This window comes from Armigeres subalbatus, chromosome 3, assembly GCF_024139115.2.
Source record: "Armigeres subalbatus isolate Guangzhou_Male chromosome 3, GZ_Asu_2, whole genome shotgun sequence".
Classification (NCBI taxonomy): Eukaryota; Metazoa; Arthropoda; class Insecta; order Diptera; family Culicidae; genus Armigeres; species Armigeres subalbatus.
Window position 1 is genome coordinate 139,622,656 of NC_085141.1, and position 24,560 is coordinate 139,647,215.

The window sequence follows — 24,560 nt, forward strand, 5'->3', positions numbered from 1 at the left end:
GGGTCATATGGAGCGAATGGTCTTTGGAGAAGCTGCTTCGGCGGCAGGGTAGCAGTGGGTTGTACCCACACACCTACAGTTGTGCACATGTGGTGCATGGGGAGTGTCCCTGCTTCGTCAGGGTAGCGTGTGGTCTGCTTCGGCAGTGGTGTGATTGATCTGCTCGTGCTGAGGCAGGAGTGTCGTAGCGTAATATCTGTAGGCCCAGGCAGTTACCGCTATTGACACCTCGAGGCATGGCAGCGGAGCGCCGGGAGAGCATCCAAGTAAGACTCAAATGGAGTGAATGGTGTGCGAGCACCCAAGTCAGTCTCGCGTGGGACGAGTGCCTGTGTGAGCGATAATGAGCGAGTACGCTTTGTACTGCCATCCCCCCAGAAGTAGTACTGCGAGGTAGTTCCTGGGGGAAACGATGGTGGAGCCCAAGGGAGTTTAGTCGGTATTACCGGTATGGTCGAGATCGACACTCCAATACACTTCCGTGTGGTAGTTTGGCAACTACAATGCACGTATACTGGGTTAGTGTGTAAATGCATTCTCCCTTGTAAAAAAAAAAAAAAAAAAAAAACGGCCGCAACGGTACTAAACCAAATATACTACAGTCGCCTCTCCACATCTCGATATTGAAGGGACCATCAAGATAGGGAGAGATCGACGAATGGGAGGGAAATTGAAATGGGTACTAGATCCAAAACAGCTCGTTGCTATGAAAAACGACAACAAAACAAATGTCGTTTCTTGTTGTTGATGTGTTTGTTATTGTCCAAAGATGGTCTAGTAGCCTAAAAATATCGACATATCGACATAAGGAGAGTAAATCCTGAACGAAATATGATCAGAACACATCGAGATAGAGAGATATAAAAATAGGAAGGTTATCGAGATGTAGAAAGCAATGTATGTATGTAGAAATGTATGTAGATTGAAGGGACTGAGGAAACCATCGACATAGGGAGAGGTATCGAGATGTAGAACATCGAGATGTAGAGAGTAGACTGTTGTAACTCCCATAAACAAATATGAATAAGAATAAAAATATTGTCTCTTTCAATCATGACATACTAGCCTTGCATGGAAGTGGTTTGCTTTTGTTGTTGTTTATCTCGGTTTTGGATTTATGTGTCTCCTGAGCAGGTCATACGCGACCCTGAGATATAATAAGAGAACGAGGTTACCTGGTTAAGGACGTAAGGACGTCCACTCCATAGACGTAGGGATGTCGTAGGATGAACGGGATAGTGATTTGGGTTCAGGTTATTCCAGTTGCTCATCCGGGCGTTTGACGTTGGAAGCGGTTTTGCTTGACATCGTGCTCGTTTTTGACTCAGCAGGGGCCACCCTCCGGATGGCCAGGCCTTCGTGGTACACGGAACAGAAAAACAGAATCGAACAAGACAAAAAAAAAACGAGAAATAGATGGCCTACATATAATCCACATCGCGATCTTCCAAAACACCTTAAGGGTATCCAATAATTGCTCTCTCGAGGCGTCATTTTCCGAGCAGAACCAAACTACGTGATCGATGTCATCGTAACCGGCTCCACTACTACATAAATTGCTATCGACAAGGCTTATTCTGTAGAGATGTGCGTTTAGTAAATAGTGATTGGACATAAGCCTCGACATCACGCGAATGAAGCCTCGACTTAAGTCCTCACCTTTGAACCACACTCGCGCAGAAACTTTTGGAACAATGGAACATAGCCACCGTTCAAGCTCATTATGTGACCAATTCATTTGCCAATTTTGAAGATTACTCTGACAGACTAATAAGAAATATTCGTTGGTTGAGAGTTGTCCAGTTATATATCTTAAACATCACCTTCCTGTGCGTCCACCTTTGCTAGCGTGTCCGCCTTCTCATTCCCATAGATTAGCCAATAGGATGGGACCCATACAAAGGTAATCTTGAATGATCTTTCGACCAAATCACGCATCTGCTCTCTAATTTTTGTAAGAAAGTATGATCCGTGCTTAACTGGTTTTATCGACCGGATTGCCTCGCTAGAACTAAAATTATCCGAGAAGATGAAATAATGGTCTACGGGCTGATCGGACATTATCCCCAAAGCGAAGTTAGTTGCTGCCAGCTCAGCAACATAAACCGAGCACGGTTCTTGAAGTTTTCGGAAGGTGGTAGAACTTTTATTGAAAACACCGAAGCCAGTGGATCTGTTAATGCGAGAACCATCAGTGAAATATGTATTGTTGCAATTGACGTGATGATATTTTTCAGTAAAAATGGGGAATAGAAAGATTTCGAAGATGATCTGGTATTCCGTGAATAGCATGATTCATGGACAGATCAAATTTAATGGAGGGGCTGTCGTTGATGAAGTTAACTCGAGGTGGGTTATAACATGAAAGACAAAGTTCTGACGATATGTAGTTGAGGGGCCCTCCTTAGCCTAGCGGTAAGATGCGCGGCTATAAAGCAAGACCATGCTGAGGTTGGCTGGCGATTCCCAGTGTCGGTCTAGGCAATTTTCGGTTTGGAAATTGTCTCGACTTCCCTGGGCATAAAAGTATCATCGTGTTAGCCTCATGATATACGAATGCAAAAATGGTAACTTGGCTTAGAAACCTCGCGGTTAATAATTGTGGAAGTGCTGAATGAACACTAAGCAGCGAGGCGGCAATGTCCCAGTGGGGGATGTAATGCCAATAAGAAGATGTAGTTGAGTTATACTCTCAGCAATCTTGACTGACGTATCAGTTCAAGCATATAATCGAAATTTTCTAAGACAAGTGTGTTACTTGTTCCACATTTGATCAGTATTCTGTAAGTAAGTAAGTGAGAGCTCCCGGCAACGGTGCTTTAAAGGAGTTACTCCAGCAAGCCTCCAGGCTCACATTATGCTTTAAATGCAAGCGAAATCGGAGAAGTCAATCAGAAGATCGATGACGTCAAATCGGAGCTATGAAAGGAGGTGTAAAATAAAATCGATTAAAAATTAATGTTCAACCAAGTTTCACTATGACACTGCGCTGGATTTGCTCGATGATAAAATAAACAATGTATCGCAGAAAATCGGTTCCTTGCAAAACCGAAACGTGCTCGTTGTAAGCGGAATACCATACAGTCCTGGTGAGAATCTGAAGTCGACCCTGAATGTATTCGGGAGATTTTTAGCTGTGAAAGAATCAACTACCGAACTGGCGGAAATCAAGCGAATGAAATCTACAAGTAACTCAGTTAGTAACAGTCTCATCGAAGTTGAGTTTGCGCTGAGGACGTCAAGGGATGAATTCTACAGTGCCTATTTGCGGAAGCGTGACCTACAGCTGAAACATGGCGGTATCGATTCTAACCGTCGAGTGTACATCAACGAGAGTCTTACCACAGAGACACGCAAGCTGAAGACGGCGGCACTACAATTGAAGAAGGCGGGGAAGTTTTCGTCGGTATACAACAACCAAGGAGTTGTTCACTTGAAGCTTGCTGTGGGAGGCCACGGATCGTTATACGGAGTGTAAACGATTTGAATGAATATTCGTAACTATCATTATTTTTAATATATGTCGTTCACTTTAAAGTGCTGTTTATGTCAATCAGATTATTGTACTTGTGAGTAGAAGCTTGTATGACAAACATGTATATCCTGAATTCCTCCGTTATTATGTAGCCCTCTAAAAATTGTCACTCCCACTATACTTAATGTTACCGTCAATCAACTACACCTTTACGAACATACCAGGAGCAGTGATGAGCGCCGCTTTTTTCCCGAATAAGCTCAACATTTGCCACGGTAATGCATAGAGTTTTTGGGCGCGCAATTCTCGGAAGTTGGACGAGGTTCGAGAAGGTTTGTCTGGATCGAAGATAGAGGTTGCGTGCTTCACCGAATCATGGTTATCACAGAGGAATAGTGATCGTAGTATAGAAATCTCCGGTTACACCATTGCTAGGAATGACAGGACGTACAGGAGAGGTGAAGGCATCGTTTTTTTACTACAGAACACATCTAACTTGTTTCAAGGTTTTCGGAACAGAGCTCACTATGGATTCGTCAGATAAAACCGAGTGCTTGGCATTGGAGTTTCACGTAGATAGTCAAAAAATTCTTCTGGTTACCGTCTACAATCCTCCGAACAACGACTGCTCGTGTTTCCTGGCACAAATATTGAATGATTTCGCTGTTCGATATGAGCATATATGCTTGATCGGAGACTTCAATACTGACATGATTCGATCCAGTAGTGAGCGCACTCAGTTTGAATCGGTTCTCCGTGCTTATTCACTATCTTCTGTTAATGAAGAAACGACATTTTTCCATAGTGGAGGATGTTCACAATTCGATCTACTGCTGACCAACGGAAATGAAAAAGTTCTACGGTTCGGTCAAGTCAGTTTCCCTGGTCTGTCCTATCATGACTTAATTTTTGCATCAGTGGATTTCGATACATGTCAGCAAACTAGATCGTGCACTTACCGTGACTATTTGAATTTCGACCCATGTTCACTGGAAAGTGCTTTATTGTCCATCCCATGGAACAACTTCTACGAAATCGAGGACCCAAACCATGCGATGGATTTTTTCTATGCTAACATTAGAGCAGTACACGATACGTATATTCCTCTCCGGACTACAACTAATCGACGTCGACATAACCCATGGTTTTCCAATAGTGTACGTCGCTGTTTACTAAAACGAGATTTGGCATATAAGGACTGGCTGCAAGCTGCACCACACATGAAGGATGTTAAACTACAACGATACAAAGTGGAACCGAGCCAATACGAGAGTAGCTCAAGCTAAAAAGCAATACCTGGATCAATTTTTGGACAGCAGAACTCCATCGAAAATCCTATGGAAAAGAGTAAAGGCACAACCATGCGACTACGATCCAGACGAGGTGAATCAATCGTTTACAAACAATTTTACAAACAGTTCTTTTCGTGCACCAACTACGATAAGACCTATACCAGCTTCGCCGTATAGTTTCTCATTTCAACCTGTGAGATACTGGGAAGTCGTTAATGCTGCGTGGGACATCAAATCGAATGCTGTGGGGATAGATGGTCTGCCAATTAATTTCATCAAGATTATTCTACCGTTAGTTGTTCAACATATAACGCATCTATTTAACATGTTCATTCGCAAATCTACTTTTCCCCATTACGAAAGAAAATTAATGTGAACGATATTTCCAATTTGCGACCGATCAGTATACTCTGTGCGTTGTCGAAGGTGTTCGAGAAGCTTCTCAAGCAGCAGATAACAAAACATATCACTAGTAACAATTTACTGACCGAATTTCAAGCTGGTTTCCGTGCAGGTCAAAGTGTCAAAACTGCGGTACTTCGTGTATACGACGATTTAGGAGCCATTGTCGATAGGAAAGGATCTGGGATTTTGTTACTACTGGATTTTTCGAAAGATTTCGATACCATCTCTCATAAGAAACTCATTAGTAAATTACAAGCCCAGTTATACTTTTCTTCTTCTGCTGCATACTTGATGGAATCCTATTTAAGTGGTAGAAGACAAACGGTTTACTGTGGAAATAGAAGCTCAAGTAGTGCTGAGGTGTCATCAGGTGTTCCATAAGGGTCGGTTCTTGGCCCACTGCTGTTTTGCTGCCATATTAACGACCTAACGTTTAACGTTTTGAAGTATTGTTCTATCCAATTCTACGCTGATGATGTACAACTGTACATTGGACGACATGGCCCCTGTGTTCGTGAATTAGTCAGGATGGTGAAGGTTGATCTCGAGCTAGTTACGGACTGGTCGAGGCGCAACGATCTACACGTGAACGCATCAAAAACCAAGGCATTGATCATCACAAGTCGGCGTCGTAGAGGCTCTGAATCTATACCAAATCTTGTTATGGATGGTAGAACATCGAGTTTTGCGAAAGTAACCTCGGATTTTTCTTCCAGAACGACCTACAGTGGGTGGACCTTATAGCACAACAATGTGGGAAGATTTACGCAAGTCTTCGTACGTTATACTGCTGTGCTCCTGCCGTAACAACTACCACTAAGCTGATTTTTTTCAAATCGCTTATCCTGCCACATTTTTTATTTGGTGACGTTCTACACATCCGTCCTAGTGCTAGTTCCTTCAATCGCCTCCATGTAGCTGAACTGAACTGCTGAACTGCTGTGTGCGATATGTCTTCGATTTGACCCATTATGATCATGTGAGACTTTTTTCTTCGAAAAGCTCAGACTTTCCGTGTTACGGAAAGCCTTGAGGGCATCAGATTTCTCAGAATACATTCATCATCCCATCCAGAAGTGGCTAGTCTTCTTATGACAGATATACTTGGAACGCGTCGTTTCTGAGCTTCTAGTGCGCATGCGGTAAGGAATCGATACTAATCCAGCGTTGGAAGAGTATCAGTTGATTCAATACCGATTTTTATCGCCAATGAAAAATTTTTCCAGTCAATGTTTCTTGTTAGCTCGAAAGGAACCAGAACTGGTTCTGACCGTTGATGGCCATTTTTGATTCTGGTGACTAACGGCATGTGGTCACTACCACGGGTATCTTGTATTACCTTCCACGTACAATCTAATGATTGTGAATTTGAGCATAAAGACAGATCTATTCGACTTTTTTTTACCTTGAAGTCCTATTTGAGTTACTTCACCTGTGTTCAAAATACTCAAGTTCCAATCGTCGCACAAGTCATAAAAAATGGGCGCTTTGTTATCCTCTCTGGTTTCGCCCCATGCAATACCATGTGCATTCATATCACATATTCATATCAGTATTGAAACTGGGGATGATAGAGAAGAGACTGCGCTCCAAGGGTGGTTTTATTTATACATCTCGATTTTCAGCCAAGTTTTTTAGGGTGCCGTCCAAAAATGTCGATTTCTCGAAATTGTCAATAAAATTTTTCAAATTGACAAAACCAAGCTAATTTCATCGCTAGTAGTAAGATTGATATAAGCCATTGATATACAAATGTAGACATAATACCAACTAGGGGCTAAGAAATGGACAAAATACAAAAAGGCGTCCACAGCCGATCCTTTTCCCCTACTATGAGAAGAATGCACCATATTTGAAAGTGGTCAATAGATGTTTAGTTGCTTTTGAAAGTCGTGGAAAACCGATTTACGACTAAGTCGTGGTATTTGGAATTGTCTTGGTTTTTTACGCGATTAAAAAAAAAAGTTTTTTAGAAAGGTCGGAAATACGTGAAAACCGCGACAAATCGATTTTCCATGATGTCGTTTCCACGCGATTTTTTTGATTTACCTATTTATTTTTTATTTTAGTAAGGTATTTATGGATTTTTTTTTATTTGTTATGTATTTGCTTTATTGTATGACTTTATTGGCATTTTATTGTAAAATTCTTACTTCATATTTAAAATTGAATTGACTATAGTTATGCTGAAATTTGTTTATCAGAAAACACGATTATCCAGATCTGTAACGAGTGCCAAAACCAATCCCAAAAATTCTTTGTCGCATCTGCCGCAACACCAATCGACCATGCATCGGCGGACTTTTTGCACCCACCTCTGTCGCACACCAAACTTGTTAGCATCCCAGACAAAAAGGGTGTGAGACGAGCTCAACAACGGTGGACCTCACCCTTCTGGCGTTCATTCGGTGGAATCTGCTGACTGGCCCGGCAACAAAGAAAGTCCTTGCCATAGGGCATGATCGGGATATGTGCTGCATACCAAGCATCCGTCCTTGCTTCTGTGCTATGGTATCATCGCTACCGTTGTCGCCGTCGTCGTCGTCGTTCTCTTTTTTGCCGTCAACCACGAGTGTCCCCGGCGGACGTCGCCGCTTCGAATGTGTCGGTGTTGTTCCCTGCGAAATGACGATCCGAGCGTGCGAGCCTCGACGACGGCGGAAGGTTTGAAATGCAATTGTTTGCCGCTTCGTTAATTTCCAAATATTGCCACTCGGGATGGACTGTTTGCGAGGAAATTTCGTGGAGTTGGTTTAGCCTGGTGCTCTGATTTTATTCGATGATTGGGTGCATTCCGGAAATGGGATGATAGCTTTTCATTAGTCTCGTGCTTTTCGCGTGGAAATGATGAACATAGGCGAAAGGCGTCGTTTGGATGCAAAATGAAAATCAGTAATGTAGATGTTTTTAAAGAAAAAACCCAGCTGTTGTCGACGAAGAGATGAAATGTGATCCACTTCATTCGCACCACAGCCTACAACAGTATCATTCTCAAAGAAGACACGCGTATTTTTGGTTTGTTTGTTATCATTATGTATGTATGAACATGCGTATGTTTTACAGCTTCTCACATTCGATTGGTCCCATCCACATGTAGCTGCTTATATGCATGATCGTTGCTGTGATATTTCCTGTCAGTTATTCTAACCTCTTTTCGCATACCAAACTCATTTGTGTGGTTATTTGTTGGCTTGGAAAACTATTAATGTATACAAATGATTATCATGTACATTGTATCAGTTGCGGTCGATACCATACGGTTGCGCAAATTAATAGAGATTAATTCTGAAGATACGGTTCGACGCTGTTGTGATGTGTTTGTTGCATTGTTAAAGCTGTGAAGCATATCTTGGGTGTCAATCTTGTTTATTTGACTCAGCGTAATTGAACAGAATACTTCGTGGATATGCAACTTGTTGCAATGAATGAAATACGGTAAGGGTTGGTTCCATACCGATCGCTTATTTCTTTAGAAGAAAAAAAATCTGAAAGCAAACCGTTGAAAATTTGCACGGAATTGTTGAAAATTTATAGATTCTTTAGTATAGAGGTTTTCAGCCTTCGACTGGTTCACGTACGGAAGGTAGTCCCAGTAGAGTCCCGGTGAAGTTCCCGGCACATTCTCAAAAACCAAGGATAGAAACATTATTCTGCCAAAACTCCTCCATAATCGTGTGTGCTCACTCAAGAATCTACGATTCAGCTAGTTCAAATCAAACTTAACGATGCATTTGCGGCTTTATGGGGATGTGTCGAATCACAATGGTCTGTCGGGAATAACTACCGATACCCTACATAAGGCAAAAATTATAAATGTAGACCAACATTTATAAAGGGCGTAACAGGCAAAATTTATTCCTTCTGATTCTTTGTTTACATATAAAGCTATATATGTAGACGAAGAATAAAAAGGAATAAATTTTGACTGTTACGCCCTTTTCAAATGTTGGTCTAGAAATCTACAAAATTATTCAAAATGGTCAAAACATAAGTCACTCATACTCTTCATCTTGAGCTCTTCGAATTATAGATGGTCGGGTTTCACATTTTGTAAACCCGAACCCGAATTAGAAATTCCTTTCAAGCCCGGACCCGACCCGAACCCGGGATGAAAAATCTTATCAAACCCAAACCCGACCCGTATCCGACATTTTTGCAGTCTTAAACCCGAGCTGGACCCGAACTAATTTTTTGGCAGAAAACTCAAACTAGATATGTTATATTTCTCTTTACACCCAAAAGAGTATAGGTCCAAATAACGAACAAGCCTTAAATTAACTAGAAACTAATGAAAATTTATCGAACCCGTCATTGTTCTAGTTTTCCAAGCCCGAACCCGACCCGAACCCTTCGGTCGTTCCTTCTTTCTTCCTACTTGCTTTCTTCTTTTTTCCTCTTTTCTTCCGTCTTTCTTCCTTATTTCTTCTCTTTTTCTGCTTTCTCTCCCTTCTTTTGTTCTTCCTTTCTGTTTCCTGTTTTTCTTCCTTCTTTCTTTTTACTTTCTTCCCTTTTTTTCTTTCTTTACTCCTTCTTTTTTGCTTCTCTCTTCCTTTTTTCCCCTTCTTCTTTTTTTGTTTTTCTTCTCTCTTTTTTCCAACTTTATTTTTTCTTCTTTCTTCCTTCCTTCCTTCTTTCTTCCCTTTTTCTTCTTTATTTCTCTCTCCTTTGTTCCTCATTTTTTCCATCTTTCTTCTCTTTTTGTTACTTGCTTCCTCCTTCTTTTTTTGTTTTGCTTCATTATGTCTTATCTCCTTCTCCTTCCTTTTTTTTTCTTTCTCCCTTCTTCCATTTTCCTTTTTACTTTCTTCTTTCTTTCTTCCTTTTTTTCTTCTTCCATTTTCCTTTATTCTTTTTTCCTCTACTGTTTTTTCTTTCTTCCTTTCTCTTTCTTACTATATATGTTCCTTCCTTTCTTCTTTCTTCCTTTCCACATCTTATTTACATCTCACTTCTTACTTCTCCGTTCCTTACTTCTTACATCACATTTCTCACTTGTCACTTTTTACTTCTTATTTCTCCCTTTCCACTTCTCATTTTTCAATTCTCCTTTCTCATTTATCTATGCTCACTACTTCCATCTTGCATCTCACTTCCCGGATAAAAAATATCATTAAAATATCATAAATTTTATTGTTACAACACCATTTAAAACATAATTTTTACCATTGAATATAATGGAATTTTGACAATAAAATCACATGAGAAATAATGGTTTTCCACGATAAAATGAATGGTAAATGGGACTTTTACAATTAAAAAGGGGGTTGTTATGTATCTTTCAAAAAAAATCGAAAATTTTCCATACAAAATTCGAGCAAAACAATTGATTTTACGGTTCTTCAATGGGATGATTTCGAGCGACAAAACAATAGAAAACATTGTGTTTTACATGTTTTCAATTACTGTTTCTATTGTTTTACAATAGAAATACAACAAGATATTACAATAAAAATACAATACAATTAATTGTTTTACAAATTATTTTATTTTCCTCCGGTTGTTTAGCATATCTTTAGACGAATCCAGCGCACTACTTTCAAAGTTAAGTGGGTTGCCTGAATCTGGAGAAAAATCCAACATCGGTTTAAAAAGCGTACTAACTTTGTTCCGAATAGACAATACATATAGATATAAACCTGTGAAAAATGTAAATTATAAAAGAATGTCAGTTTTATTAGAAACAAATACATCGAGAAGAAAAGAAAAAATTACCTGCATCAGTTCTTATTATATCCCGTTGGTGAGATTGGCCAATGGTAGCCACTGAACGATCTTCAATCAGTGACCAGCAAGCAGCAGTATTTTATTTATCATAAGCTTCATTTCTGTAAAGGAACAAGGATACATGTTACCAGTCATGTCATCAGATATTATGATGATAAAATTTTCATTTAGTTTTTGTTCGGGATGAACCACTGCGTTCATTATGTACATTGAACTTTTTTAGTATAACATTACGATTACCGGTGGTGAATATAAACCGTTTGTCAGCGCAGTATCATTACTTGACACTTTACCGGTCGCTACTAAACGCGCTGCTAAAACAGTAGCGCAGCTGACAGGTGACCAAATTGACCAAATAACAGCGCTACTATTTGATGAACTATCAAACGTCGAACGTCACCGATACGGAATGCAGCCACCGAAATGATAACCGAAAATACCGAAAATAGTGACCGATGAGGAAAAAGAGTGACTAATCTAAAATGACAGTACAGTGAGAGTGATCAAAATACTCGCGCCCAGTAATGATGCTCTAACGCGCTTCAACACTTAAGATACTCACCACGGTACAGAAGGGTACAGAAGCCATAGTGATCTACCGCTTCCCCAGCAGAAGAAACTGCAATGAAAAAAACACTTTCTGCACCATACAGTTTCATTATTTTCATCTCTTCACTAAGGCTGTGAACCATTCCACCGGTTCGTTTAACTTTTAGTTAAAATTTGACACTCCGATGGTTATTTTCCCATCGTGGTTAAAATTTTACTCCGAAGCCGACCTATTTGAGTTTTGACAGATTGATAGTTATTCGGAACAGAAATGGATTTAGCGCCAATTTTCTCGCGAACAAAGTTTAACTATCGAACTGTCAAATCTAACCATGCTCCGGAGCAGGGTTATTTTTAACCACGGCGAAATAACCATCGAATTGTCAAATTTTAACTAAAAGTTAAACGAATCGGTGGAATGGTTCACAGCCTTAGGCTAACAAAACTATAAACAAAACTGCACACGCTCAAATGAATCCAGCCATTCTCCGAGTAAAATTATAAGCAAAAGTTTTTGTTCCCTTTCATTTTTTTTAAATCAAATTTTTATTGCAAAACATTTCTAGACCTGCAACAAGACCTGCAGTATGAAAATATATACTTGAGAATCGGTATAAGATTTTTATTTATTTAACAAACAAAGCTATATTGTAATTTTATTGTTTTCAATTGTTATTTCATCAATATAATAAATCCATGAAATATTCCAAAATTATATTAATTCAATAACATTAGACGGATTTCCAGATCATCCAAACCGAATACTTTTAAAAATTGTTTAGTTTTTGGATGAGCAATACTAAACATAAGCGAACAATAAAAATATAATAGAATATATCGGAAACATTTAAATATATTGTTATTTTAATGTACGTACAATAAAGATCTTTTACAACCGTGAACATTTTACAATAAGCATACAATAGTTTGTATTGTTTGCCATACAATCTATTGTATTTCAATGGGCTATGTCATACAAGTTACTGTAAATTTTTATCCGGGTTGTCACTATTCACAACTCCCATCTCATTTCTTGTACTTTTGTTCTTTCGACCTTTTGTCCTTCGACCTTTTGACTTTCGACTTTATGACACATATTCGACCTTTTGACCCTTCGACCTTTTGTCCATTCGACTTTTTGTCCTTTCGACTTTTTGTCCTTTCGACCTTTTGTCCTTTCGACTTTTTGTCCTTCGACCATTTGACACAGATTCTACGTCGTTTATTCGTTGTATGAAATAAATTTCATTGACATTTCATTACCATTTAATTTGAAAGAAATCATAAGGCAGCTTATGAAAGTCTTTATGCTCATTTTACTGTTATTCTGAACGGAGGGCACGTGTTGGCCCCTACGGATCCTCCGGAAACCTGTTCCAGAATAACCATTCCGGTTGATATCCATCCTATGGTCTCAACTACATGGAAAACATGTTTCCGGAACAATTCCATGAATTTTGATACCCATATTGCCAGGGTTTCTTCAGAATGAATTTGCGGCCACTATAGCGCCCACGGGAACCTATTTCGGAATATCCGTTCCAAGTCCAAATAATCAGGTGGTCCTAATACTTTGAGAAGTCATGATCCTCGAATTTTCTACGAAACTGATACCTCAGGATACAAGAAATCATCATTTGGATTCATCATTGGATGGAGATCAACTTCTACAAATCCAAAACTCCGGTAACCAGGTAATTCGGATCGGTCCTATGTGACATAGATCGGATAGATGATGAATTTCTTAATCCATAGCAAACGGAATCGTCGAAATCGGTTGAAAACTGACGAAGTTATGGTCATACCAAAAACGTGGGTACCCGGGTACCCTGTCGGTACGTTACGGGGTGAAAATATTCAGAAGCACCTCCCCAAGCCCCCCCTTACTGGTATTTAATTTTGATACCACCCAAACCTGAATTTTGCCTAGTTTTAAGATGTCACGGAGTTTTAATTTTCTGCGATGTTTAAAAACAAAAAACTTAATTCCGAGCACTTTAATAATTTTTTAACCCGCACATTTCTTTATAAAAACATAGGCTCATCTCTTAAAACTAAAAAGTTTTTTTTGTGATTTTTTCTAAAAAACGTTTTCTTTAAGTGTTAATATTTCAAAATGTAGCAATCCGATTCAATCTGTTTATTCACTTCGAAAGCTCGCACTTTCCGTCGTTTATGGTGGGAAAACTGAGAGTCCCTTTTTTTTGTTTAGGCCCATTAAATCCCAAGGTGTCTCACAATCGGATTTTGGTGTTTTTGAAATTTTGAATAGTGATATTCCACTAAAATAAGACGTATTCCACCGAAAAATTGAGATTCTCTGGTGCCGCTCCGAAAAAAATCTATAATTTGTGTCGTCAATATCTGAATGATATAATAAGCAATGTTTTCTTAAAACCTCAACAAAAAAAACTATGTTATTATACCCATCTTCTTCTTCTTATTGGCATTACATCCCACACTGGGACAGAGCCGCCTCGCAGCTTAGTGTTCATTAAGCACTTCCACAGTTATTTACTGCGAGGTTTCTTAGCCAGGTTACCATTTTTGCATTCGTATATCATGAGGCTAACACGATGATACTTTTATGCCCAGGGAAGTCGAGACAATTTCCAATCCGAAAATTGCCTAGACCGGCACCGGGAATCGAACCCAGCCACCCTCATCATGGTCTTGCTTTGTAGCCGCGCGTCTTACCGCACGGCTAAGGAGGGCCCATAACGATGTTAAAATGGTCAAATGCACCCGATTGAAGCGATTTGGATAGGAAAAGTGGAATCGCCAACTTCCTATTGTTAACATCTCGTGGATAAAGGACGGGCTTTTCTCCTCATCTATTGGGTCAATTTGGGAAACGAGGGCTAGATTATATTATTTTTTGTACGAACTTTCTTCTGGAACGAGATTCTCCATTCATCCCGTGGATTCCCATAAGTGTCTCTGCGTATGGAACCACCCCACCCATGTTTGGCCCTTCATACAGGAGTCTGATGCTGATGAAATACAAACATTAGTATAATAACATGTCGTGTGGGCGTGCGAAGAGCATCGTGGCCCCAGATCTGCTTTAACTGAACATCTCCGGGTCCGAGGAAAACAACCAAAGCCTATTAGGGAAGTGTTGGCGGGTCTTGACCTCGAATACATTTCCCTTGTCTACCAATTCTTGAAAGTTGCTGATGTTAGACTGTAACCATTGTCCACCCATCCCTTTTGCTATCGTAATCCCTCAAGAATGTCTTCATCTGGTCGTCACTCCCCATGCCCGCCGTTTAACCCCATCCGTATGTCTTCCTCTCGTTGTTGTCTCCCCAAGGAAATGCGTCTTTGTCCCGTTACAGATGTGAAACATCACCAAGAATGCCAACCATGTGAACATCAGCATTGTAATTAATTAAGGACCCTAAATTCCTTTCCCTTCCTACTGTATTATTGTATTCCCTAACCTCGACCAAACCGCGAGTCTTTCGGTTCCCCAAAACTAATCCTATATATAAGAATCATAAAATGTATAGAAAAATATGATTTCGGCTCCGTAACGCTTCATGGCAAATGAGCCTACCAAATAAACGAAAGATTGAAAAAAAGTATAATAACCATGATCAAACCGTTTGTCAGATATGGCCAGTGCAATCGGCAGGTGCCTTGCTACAATAGATGGTAGTATCATCATCATCATCATCATAACGAGATTGTATAACATTTCACCGAAAACTATTTCGCGGAATTCATTTTCGCGGTTGAACATTTCGCGGAATAACATTTGGCGGTTTGTAACTTTTCGCGGTACGACATTTGGCGGTTTGTACCTTTTCGCCAAATGACTTTTGGCGGAATCTACCATTTCGCGGAATATTGATAATAATAGATTAGTGTTCATTCAGTACGTCCACAATTATTACCTGCTTACCTGCTAAGCCGAGTTACATACATAAGGAAGTCCTCCCAGAATATGTAGAAGTAGTTTTCAAAATTTCAATTGCCTCTTACAAATCCTTTATTACATCTGGTAGACGGGCCAGATATAATAAAGGGATTATCTCCTCTCTTTACTTTGTTACGGCGTTTTTATGAATATTCATTTATTTCTCCCTTTCACTTAATACCGAAAAATGGTAGCGTCTGCCAGCTTTGAACTGGGCAGACGCTACCATTTAAAGAAGGCATTACTTATTCATTCCTCTTATACCGGGTACATTTGTTCTTTTAAAGAAGGTTTTTCAACTCCTTTCGCCGTATACTGAGCAGATTCACCCATTTAAAGAAGGTGTTACCCCTCCCTTTGCATTATACCGGCAGACGCGTTCTTTTGAAGAAAGCATTATCAACTCCTTTCGCCTTATACCGGGCAGATGCATTCACTTAAAGAAAGCATTACCTCTCCTTTCGCCTTATACTGGGCAGATGCATCCATTTAAAGAAGGCGTTACCCCTCCCTTCGCCTGACACTGGACAGACGCGTTCTTTTAAAGAAGGCATTATCAACTCATTTCGCCTTATACTGAGCAGATGCACCCATTTAAAGAAGGCATTACCCCTCCCTTCGCCTTATACCGGGTAGACGCATTCTTTTGAAGAAAGCATTATAAACTACTTTCCCCTTATACCGGGCAGATGCATCCATTTCAAGAAGGCGCTACCCCTCTTTTCGCCTCATACCGGGCAGATGCATCCACTTAAAGAAAGCATTACCCCATCCCTTCGCCTTATACCAAGCAGATGCATTCATTTGAAGTAGACGTTACTCTTCCCATGGTCTTATACCGGGCAGACGAAGGAAGGCGTTACCCCTACCTTCTCTTTATACCGGGCAGATGCATCCACTTGAAGAAAGCATTACCCATCCTTTCGCCTTATACCGGGCAGACCCATCTATTCAAAGAATGCATTATCAACTTTTTTCGCCTTATACCGGGCAGATGCATCCATTTAAAGAAGGCGTTACTCCTCCTTTCGCCTCATACCGGGAAGATGCATCTACTTAAAGAAAGTATTGCCCCTCCCTTCGCCTTATAACAAGCAGATGCGTTCATTTAAAGTATACGTTGCTCTTCCCGTCGCCTGACACTGGACAAAAGATATTTTAGTTACCAGATAAAGATTGTCGCTGTCGTCGCTGTCCGGAACATATTTTGCTGTCGAGGATAGGGGAGCTAAATGTCAAAGAAGGAAAATCCATACGATTTGATAGCTTGGTACCCAACATGTTTCGGACAGCAGAACAAAGGGAACCGAAGCGATAATCTTTATCTAGTAACTAAAATATCTTTTCACTGGACAGACGCGTTCTTTTTTAGAAGGCATCAACTCCTTTCGCCTTATACCAAGCAGATACATTCATTTAAAGTAGTCGTTACTCTTCCCTTCGCCTTATACCGGGCAGACGCGTTCTTTTAAAGAAGGCATTATCAACTCATTTCGCCTTATACGGGGCAGACTAGAGATGGTCGGGTTTCGGGTTTTGAAACCCGAAACTCGAATCGAACCCGTACCCGACGAGTTTGAGTCAGTTCAAGTTTGAAAATTAGTACAATATCGAGTTCGGGTACGGGTTTAAGAAATAAAATACTGAATATTATTTTATTCAGTTTTGTTAATTGTTCAGCTTGTTCGTTGTTTGGGCTTACATTTTTTTCGATTTTAAAAAGAACCAGTAAATATCTAGTTTGAATTTTCCGGGCAAAACTTTAGTGCGGGCTTAAATAATTAAATTATGTCGGGTTCGGGTTAAGTACAAGTTTACGAATACAAAAATTCTCGGGTACTCGAGTGAAAACTATTCCGGGTTCGGGTCGGGTCCGGGTTTGAAGGATATTCACAAATCGGGTTCAGGTTTGCAAAATGTGAAACCCGACTATCTCTAGTGCAGACGCATCTATTCAAAGTAGGCATAACTTTTCCCTTTGCTTTATACTGGACAGATGCGTGATTCCATAAAAGGGACTACCTTCTTTCGTTTCTTTATACCGAGCAAACGTGTCCATTTCAAGAAGGCATTGTCTTCTCACTTGGTTTTATATCAACCGGATACGATCATTCAAATAAAGAATTATCATCTTTCATTACTTTCATTATTTAAATCACAATTCAAAAGAATTTAGCACGGATTGCATGTAATTAAGCAGAAATCTGTAAATATTTCAATGATAATTATTCTAACTGAATTCCGCCAAATGGCATTCCGCGAAATGACTTTCGGTGAAAAGGTACATTCCGCGAAATGTCTTTCGAAATAAAGGTGCATTCCGAGAAATGTGTTTCGGAGAGTTGATACATTCCGCGAAAAAACATTCCGCGAAATGGTTTTCGGCGAAATAGTATACAACCTCATAACGATGTTAAAATGGTCAAATGCTAGGGCGTCAGGCCATTTGGCCGAACGCCATTTGGCCGAATGCCGCTTGGCCGAACGGGTCGTTTGGTTAAAAATTTTTACCTCAGTCTACGAGTGGTCTTTCTTCCAACTTCCTTCTTCTTTCTTCTTCTTCCTACTTTCTTCCATCCTCCTTATTCCTTCTTACTTCTTTCTTCTTCCTTCTTTCTTCTTCCTTCTTTCTTCTTCTTTCTTCCTTCTTCCTTTTGCCTTCTTCCTTCTTCCTTCTACCTTCTTCTTCCTTCTTCCTTCTTCTTTCCTCCTTCTTTCTTTTCCTTCTTTTTTCTTTTTTCTCCCTTTTCATTTTTCATTTTTCCTTCTTCCTTATGCCATCTTCCTTCTTCCTTCTTTCTTCTTCCTTCTTCCTTCTTGCTTCTCACTACTCACTTCGTGAGGAAACGTTCGAATTTTTAAAACCATAACGTCTATTGAAGATGGCATTTTTACAGTTTCAATTTCATTTCCTAACTCCCATACAATTTATAGCTTTACTAAAGATGCCCTGAGAAGTCACTTCATCAACTTAAAAAAATCAGTTTCATCGACATCACAGCAGTTTGACATTTTAATTAGCCTCGGATTATTATGTTTTTGTTTTTCGATATAAAACATATGTCGTTTATAACTGCTACTGAAGATGCATATCCCGTTTCATATTTTTGACAGTTGAAGAATCTGTTATTGGAAGAAGAAGTATAACTACAACTTCAACATTACTAAAGATGTCCTAAGTGGGGTAAATTCTCTTGCAAATTCGTGCAAAAATACAACTGAGCAGTATTCCAGTTATAAATTATCTAAGGAAACTGTTTGAATTTTTAAAACTACAACGTCTGTTGAAAATTGCATTTGTACTGTTTTAATTTCATTGTCTAACTCCCATACAATTTATAACTACTGCTCTTAGGAAATGTAAAACATGAAACCAATATTAGGAAAAATATTGAAGCTCTTTTTAGTGGAACGTATTCAACCGTCTAAGACGAGTTTAGTACTTTCCATTTATTGCAACTAAGTTTTGCAGATAAATGGAAAGTACTAAACTCGTCTTAGACAGTTGATGAAACCAATAATTGCATCATAATTCCCGAAAAGGGTCGTTCATAAATCACTTATAGTCATACTTATGAAGTCTTTGAATAATATCCTGTTTTTTTGTGTCATTGATTTAGTGATGGTTTTCATGTTTTCTGTCACTTCCATAACATCGTATTATATCATATTTTATTGGATGGACCAGAAAAAAAAATTAAAGATTCAAAACTACACCAAACCATTTCTGCATTAGTATATCATGAGGCTAACATGATGATACTTTTATGCCCAGGGAAGTCGAGTCAATTTCCAATCCAAAGATTGTCTAGAATCGGGAATCGAATCCAGCCACCTTCAACATGGTCTTGATTTGTAGCTGCGCATCTTACCGCACGGCTATGGAGCCCCTCTTCCCACCATAGATGGAACGCAGCAATCCACGCACTGGTCCTCCACGAGCATCGTCCAGGTATCGTGTCCGTAGAGAACTACCGATCTAATAAGCGTTTTGTAGATAGTCAGTTAGGCACGGCGGCGAACTCTATTCGATCGGAGCGTTTTGCGGAGTCCAAAAAAGTACGATTTCCTGCCATGATTTATTTATTTTATTTTCAGACTAAGGCCGGAGTGGCCTGTGCTGCACATAAAAGACTTCTCCATTCAGCTCGGTTCATGGCTGCACTTCGCCAACCACGCAGTCTACGGAGGGTCCGCAAGTCGTCCTCCACCTGATCGATTCACCTTGCCCGCTGTGCACCTCGCCTTCGTGTTCCCGTCGGATCGTTGTCGAGAACCATTTCACCGGATTACTGTCCGACATTCTGGCTACGTGCCCGGCCCACCGCAGTCTTCCGATTTTCGCGGTGTGAACGATGGATGGTTCTCCCAACAGCTGATGCAACTCGTGATTCATTCGCCTCCTCCACGTACCGTCCGCCATCTGCAACCCACCATAGATGGTACGCAACACTTTCCTTTCGAAAACTCCCAGTGCGCGTTGGTCCTCCACGAGCATCGTCCAGGTCTCGTGTCCGTAGAGAACTACCGGTCTTATAAGCGTTTTGTAGATAGTCAGTTTGGTACGGCGGCGAACTCTATTCGATCGGAGCGTCTTGCGGAGTCCAAAGTACGTACGATTTCCAGCCACTATGCGTCTCCGAATTTCTCTGCTGGTATCGTTATCGGCGGTCACCAGTGAGCCCAAGTACACGAATTCTTCAACCACCTCGATTTCGTCACCACCGATACAAACTCGTGGTGGGTGGCTCACATTGACCTCTCTTGAGCCTCTTCCTATCATGTACTTCGTCTTCGACGTGTTGATGACTAGTCCAATCCGTTTAGCTTCGCTTTTCAGTCTGATGTAGGCTTCCTCCATCCTCTCAAAATTACGTGCCATGATATCAATGTCGTCGGCGAAACCAAATAACTGGACGGACTTCGTGAAAATCGTACCACTCGTGTCAATCCCTGCCCTTCGTATTACTCCCTCCAAAGCGATGTTGAATAGCAGACACGAAAGACCATCACCTTGCCGTAACCCTCTACGGGTTTCGAAGGGACTCGAGAATGCCCTGAAACTCGAACTACGCACATCACCCGATCCATCGTCGCCTTGATCAACCGTATCAGTTTATCCGGAAATCCGTTTTCGTGCATTAGCTGCCATAGCTGGTCCCGATCGATTGTATCATATGCGGCTTTGAAGTCGATAAATAGATGATGTGTGGGCACGTTGTATTCGCGGCATTTCTGCAATACCTGACGTATGGCGAACACCTGGTCTGTGGTAGAGCGTTCACCCATAAATCCCTGCACCTGCTACTGCCCCACGAATTCTCTTGCAATTGGTGCTAGTCGACGGCATACAATTTGGGAGAGTACCTTGTGTGCGGCGTTCAGCAATGTGATTACGCGGTAGTTTCTACAATCCAGCTTATCGCACTTTTTGTAGATGGGACGCACGACATCTTTCATCCACTCCTGCGACAGAACCTCATCCTCCCAAACCTTGATAATTGCCCAGTGCAGCGCTCTAGCCAGTGCCTCACCATCCTATTTAAAAAGCTCTCCTGGTAGTTGGTCACCTCCAGGGGCTTTGTTGTTTTTCAACCGGCCGAATTCATCCTGAATTTCCTGGAGATTCAGAGCCGGAAGTCGTAAGTCCTGCGCGCGTGCTCCCAGGTTCGTTGCCGAACCGCCACCGTTGTCTGCCACATCGCCATTCAGGTGCTCTTCGTAGTGCTGCCGCCACCTTTGGATCACCATACGCTCGTTTGTAAGAAGGTTCCCGTTTATGTCCTTACACATATCAGGCTGTGGCACGTGGCCCTTACGTGAACGGTTCAACTTCTCATAGAACTTTCGTGCGTTATTAGCGCGGTACAGTTCCTCCGTCTCTTCACGGTCTCGATCTTCCTGCTGGCGCTTTTTCCTCCGGAAAATCGAGTTTTATCTGTTCCGCGCCCGTTTGTATCGTGCCTCGTTCGCCCTCGTGCGGTGTTGCAGCAATCTCGCCCATGCTGCATTCTTCTCCTCAACTAACTGCTCACATTCGCCGTCATACCAGTCGTTTCTCTGATCCGGAGCCACCGTGTCTGGTGCAGCGGTTGCGGTGCTTCAATGGCGGATCGAATATCTCTCCAGCCATCTTCAAGAGATGCTGCGCCTAGCTGCTCTTCCGTTGGGAGTGCCACTTCCAGCTGCTGCGCGTAGTCTTGGGCTAGTCTACCGTCTTGTAGCCGCCCAATGTTAAGCCGCGGCGGACGACTCCAACGCGTGTTGATCACCGTCGAGAGTTTTGAGCGCAGACATACTGCGACGAGGTAGTGGTCGGATTCAATATTCGCACTGCGGTAAGTGCGTACGTTCGTGATGTCGGAGAAGAATTTACCGTCGATTAGAACGTGGTCGATTTGGTTTTCCGTTACTTGATTTGGTGATTTCCATGTGGCCTTGTGGATATTCTTACGGGGGAAGAAAGTGCTTCGGACTACCATTCCGCGGGAGGCTGCAAAGTTTATGCATCGTTGGCCGTTGTCGTTCGATACGGTATGCAGACTATCCGGTCCGATGACCGGTCTATACATTTCCTCCCTTCCTACCTGAGCGTTCATGTTCATGTCACCGATGACGATTTTGACGTCCCGCAGTGGGCATCCATCGTATGTCTGCTCCAGCTGCGCATAGAACGCTTCTTTCTCGTCGTCGGATCTCCCTTCGTGTGAGCAGTGCACGTTGATGATGCTATAGTTGAAGAAACGGCCTTTTATCCTCAGCTTGCACATCCTTGCGTTGATTGGCTGCCACCCAATCACGCGTTGGCGCATCTTTCCCAGCACTATGAAGCCGGTTCCCAGCTCGTTGGTGGTGCCACAGCTTTGGTAGAAGGTAGCCGCTCGATGCCCGCTTTTCCACACTTTCTGTCCTGTCCAGCAGATTTCCTGCAGCGCTACGACATCGAAGTTGCGGGGATGTAATTCATCGTAGATTATCCTATCGCAACCTGCGAAGCCTAGCGACTTGCAGTTCCATGTTCCAAGCTTCCAATCGTGATCCTTTATTCGTCGCCTAGGTCGTTGCCGATTGTATCGAGTCGTATTATCTTCTATGTCGTTCGTAATAGTTGTTTTTAAAGGCGGCTTATTGGGCCTGCGCAAACCTCCTGTCTCGTCGGAGGGCCGTCGTGTCAGGGCTGTTTAGCGTCCCACCTAACACCAGGACTTGGGCTTGTGCGCTTTGAGCGGCACACGGTCGCTTTGGCGGAGCCTACTTGCGGATACATGCAGCTTTTTATAGAGGTTTAACAGGGCCCTCTGTCAAACCCCACCACATCCTAGGCAGGCGCCATGATGCGTCTCCGAATTTCTCTGGTGGTATCGTTATCGAAGGTCACCAATGAGCCCAAGTACACGAATTCTTCAACCATCTCGGTTTCGTCACCACCAATACAAACTCGTGTTGGGTGGCTTGTTGTGTTGATGACTGGTCCGATCCGTTTAGCTTCGCTTTTCCGTCTGATGTAGGCTTCCTCCATTATCTAAAAGTTATATGTCATAAAATTAATGTCGTAGGCGAAACCAAATAACTGGACGGACCTCATGATAATCGTACCACTCGTGTCAATCCCTGCCCTTCGTATTACTCCTTCCAAAACGATGTTGAATAGCAGACACGAAAGACCAGCACCATGCTCCCAAACCTTGGTAATCATCCAGCGCAACGCTCTATCCAGTGCCTCACCACCGTTTTCAAAAAGCTCTCATGGTAGTTGGTCAACTCCAGGGGCTTTGTTATTTTTCAGCCGTTCGTCACCTAGGTCGTTGCCGATTGTATCGAGTCGTATTATCTTCTATGTCATTCGTAATGGTTGTTTTTAAAGGCGGCTTATTGGGCCTGCACAAACCTCCTGTCTCGTCGGAGGGCCGTCGTGTCAGGTCTGTTTAGCGTCCCACCTAACACAGAAACGGGCTTGTGCGCTTTGAGCGGCACAAGCTGCTGAAACTTGCACATCGAGAATAGATGGAAAATCCACACCACTATTCACTTGGATCGAAGTGAAATTTACACCAGTTCTTACCAATCACGGAGTATCAACCATTGATCTGTAAAGTCAGTCTAAGCTAAGCTAAGCTAAGCTTTTGCATTCCCCAAGCAGCACAACTTGTTTCACTACTGAACATTTTGCTGTATTGCAACTATTCGGAAAGAAACAATCGTTGCGTAAGTGCCATCACATATAACTCTCTTGCAATCTAAAAAGCGTCTTTACCACAGCACCATTGAACACTTCGAATGGACTGCATGTTGATTCACCATAAAAACCATATGATTATGAAGTTTTGTACTCGGGTTTCCTGTTACTTGATTGCACCATCACAGGAAATATTGTGAATCGTCAAAACGTTGAACGATGCTAAATTAAATATGAAGACACATTCAACTTATCTGCAACTTAATTTAAACAATCAATTAAATTTTGACATGGTAAAAAATATGCACCTTAATGATATTGTTTCGTGTTTGCAACATGAAGTGCAGTATTGTTTGGTTGTTTGTTTCCAAATGTCAAACAGGTACTGCATTGCAATGTTAATGAAACATTGATCACAATTTGAACGTTTTTGACATCTTGATGCAACATTTTCGTACTATGATGTTTTTCCAATGCCATTAATGAATGTTCCTATTCAAACAAGGTGCTTTTATGAAGATGTTGCGTGTGTTGCTTGGGATCGTTCATACTACTATACGTCAATCACGTCATTTTTTAACTGTCATTTTCTTTACGAGCCTACCTTGGTTCTGTATACCGTGTTATTTGGCATTAACAACATTTTTCAAGTAATGAATCGCCTGCTTTGAGCGTGCTTACAGCGGCACACTAGGAGTTAACTTTCTGAAATCAGTATGGCGAAATGCATCTAAGGTTCGATTTCTCTGGATTAAGCACCTTCATCGAAAAAATATTTGGTAGGCGTAGTATTGGACAGCTTCCTACATAACCGGTACCAAATAGTTTTTCATGAAATGTTTCTAATTTTGAGAAAACACGCATTAGATGTCTTTCGCCATACAAATTTCTGGCGGTTAACTCATGCTGGCTATTTTACGCATATACTGTAGCGCCTGTATGTGGCAGCGGCGGATAGAAAATCAACCACTGCCAATAATTCATTGGGAATTTAATATGCCTATTTAAATTCAT

At 41.4% G+C, this 24,560-nt stretch overlaps 1 protein-coding gene, 1 long non-coding RNA gene and 1 pseudogene across 2 annotated transcripts in view; 1 reads left to right on the forward strand and 2 right to left on the reverse strand.

Moving 5' to 3' along the window:
- The window catches only part of LOC134222016 (uncharacterized), a 61,177-nt pseudogene extending 59,455 nt beyond the window's left edge, over nt 1–1,722 (reverse strand).
- Nucleotides 1–24,560, forward strand: part of LOC134219851 (uncharacterized) — a 444,111-nt gene that overhangs the window by 72,816 nt on the left and 346,735 nt on the right. The gene's annotated exons all lie outside the window — the stretch shown is intronic.
- Nucleotides 10,665–11,421, reverse strand: LOC134225964 (uncharacterized). The gene is made up of 3 exons (XR_009983361.1): nt 11,137–11,421; nt 10,885–10,997; nt 10,665–10,808 (listed from the first exon to the last, which is right to left on the reverse strand). It is a non-coding gene; the product is annotated as an uncharacterized LOC134225964 (long non-coding RNA).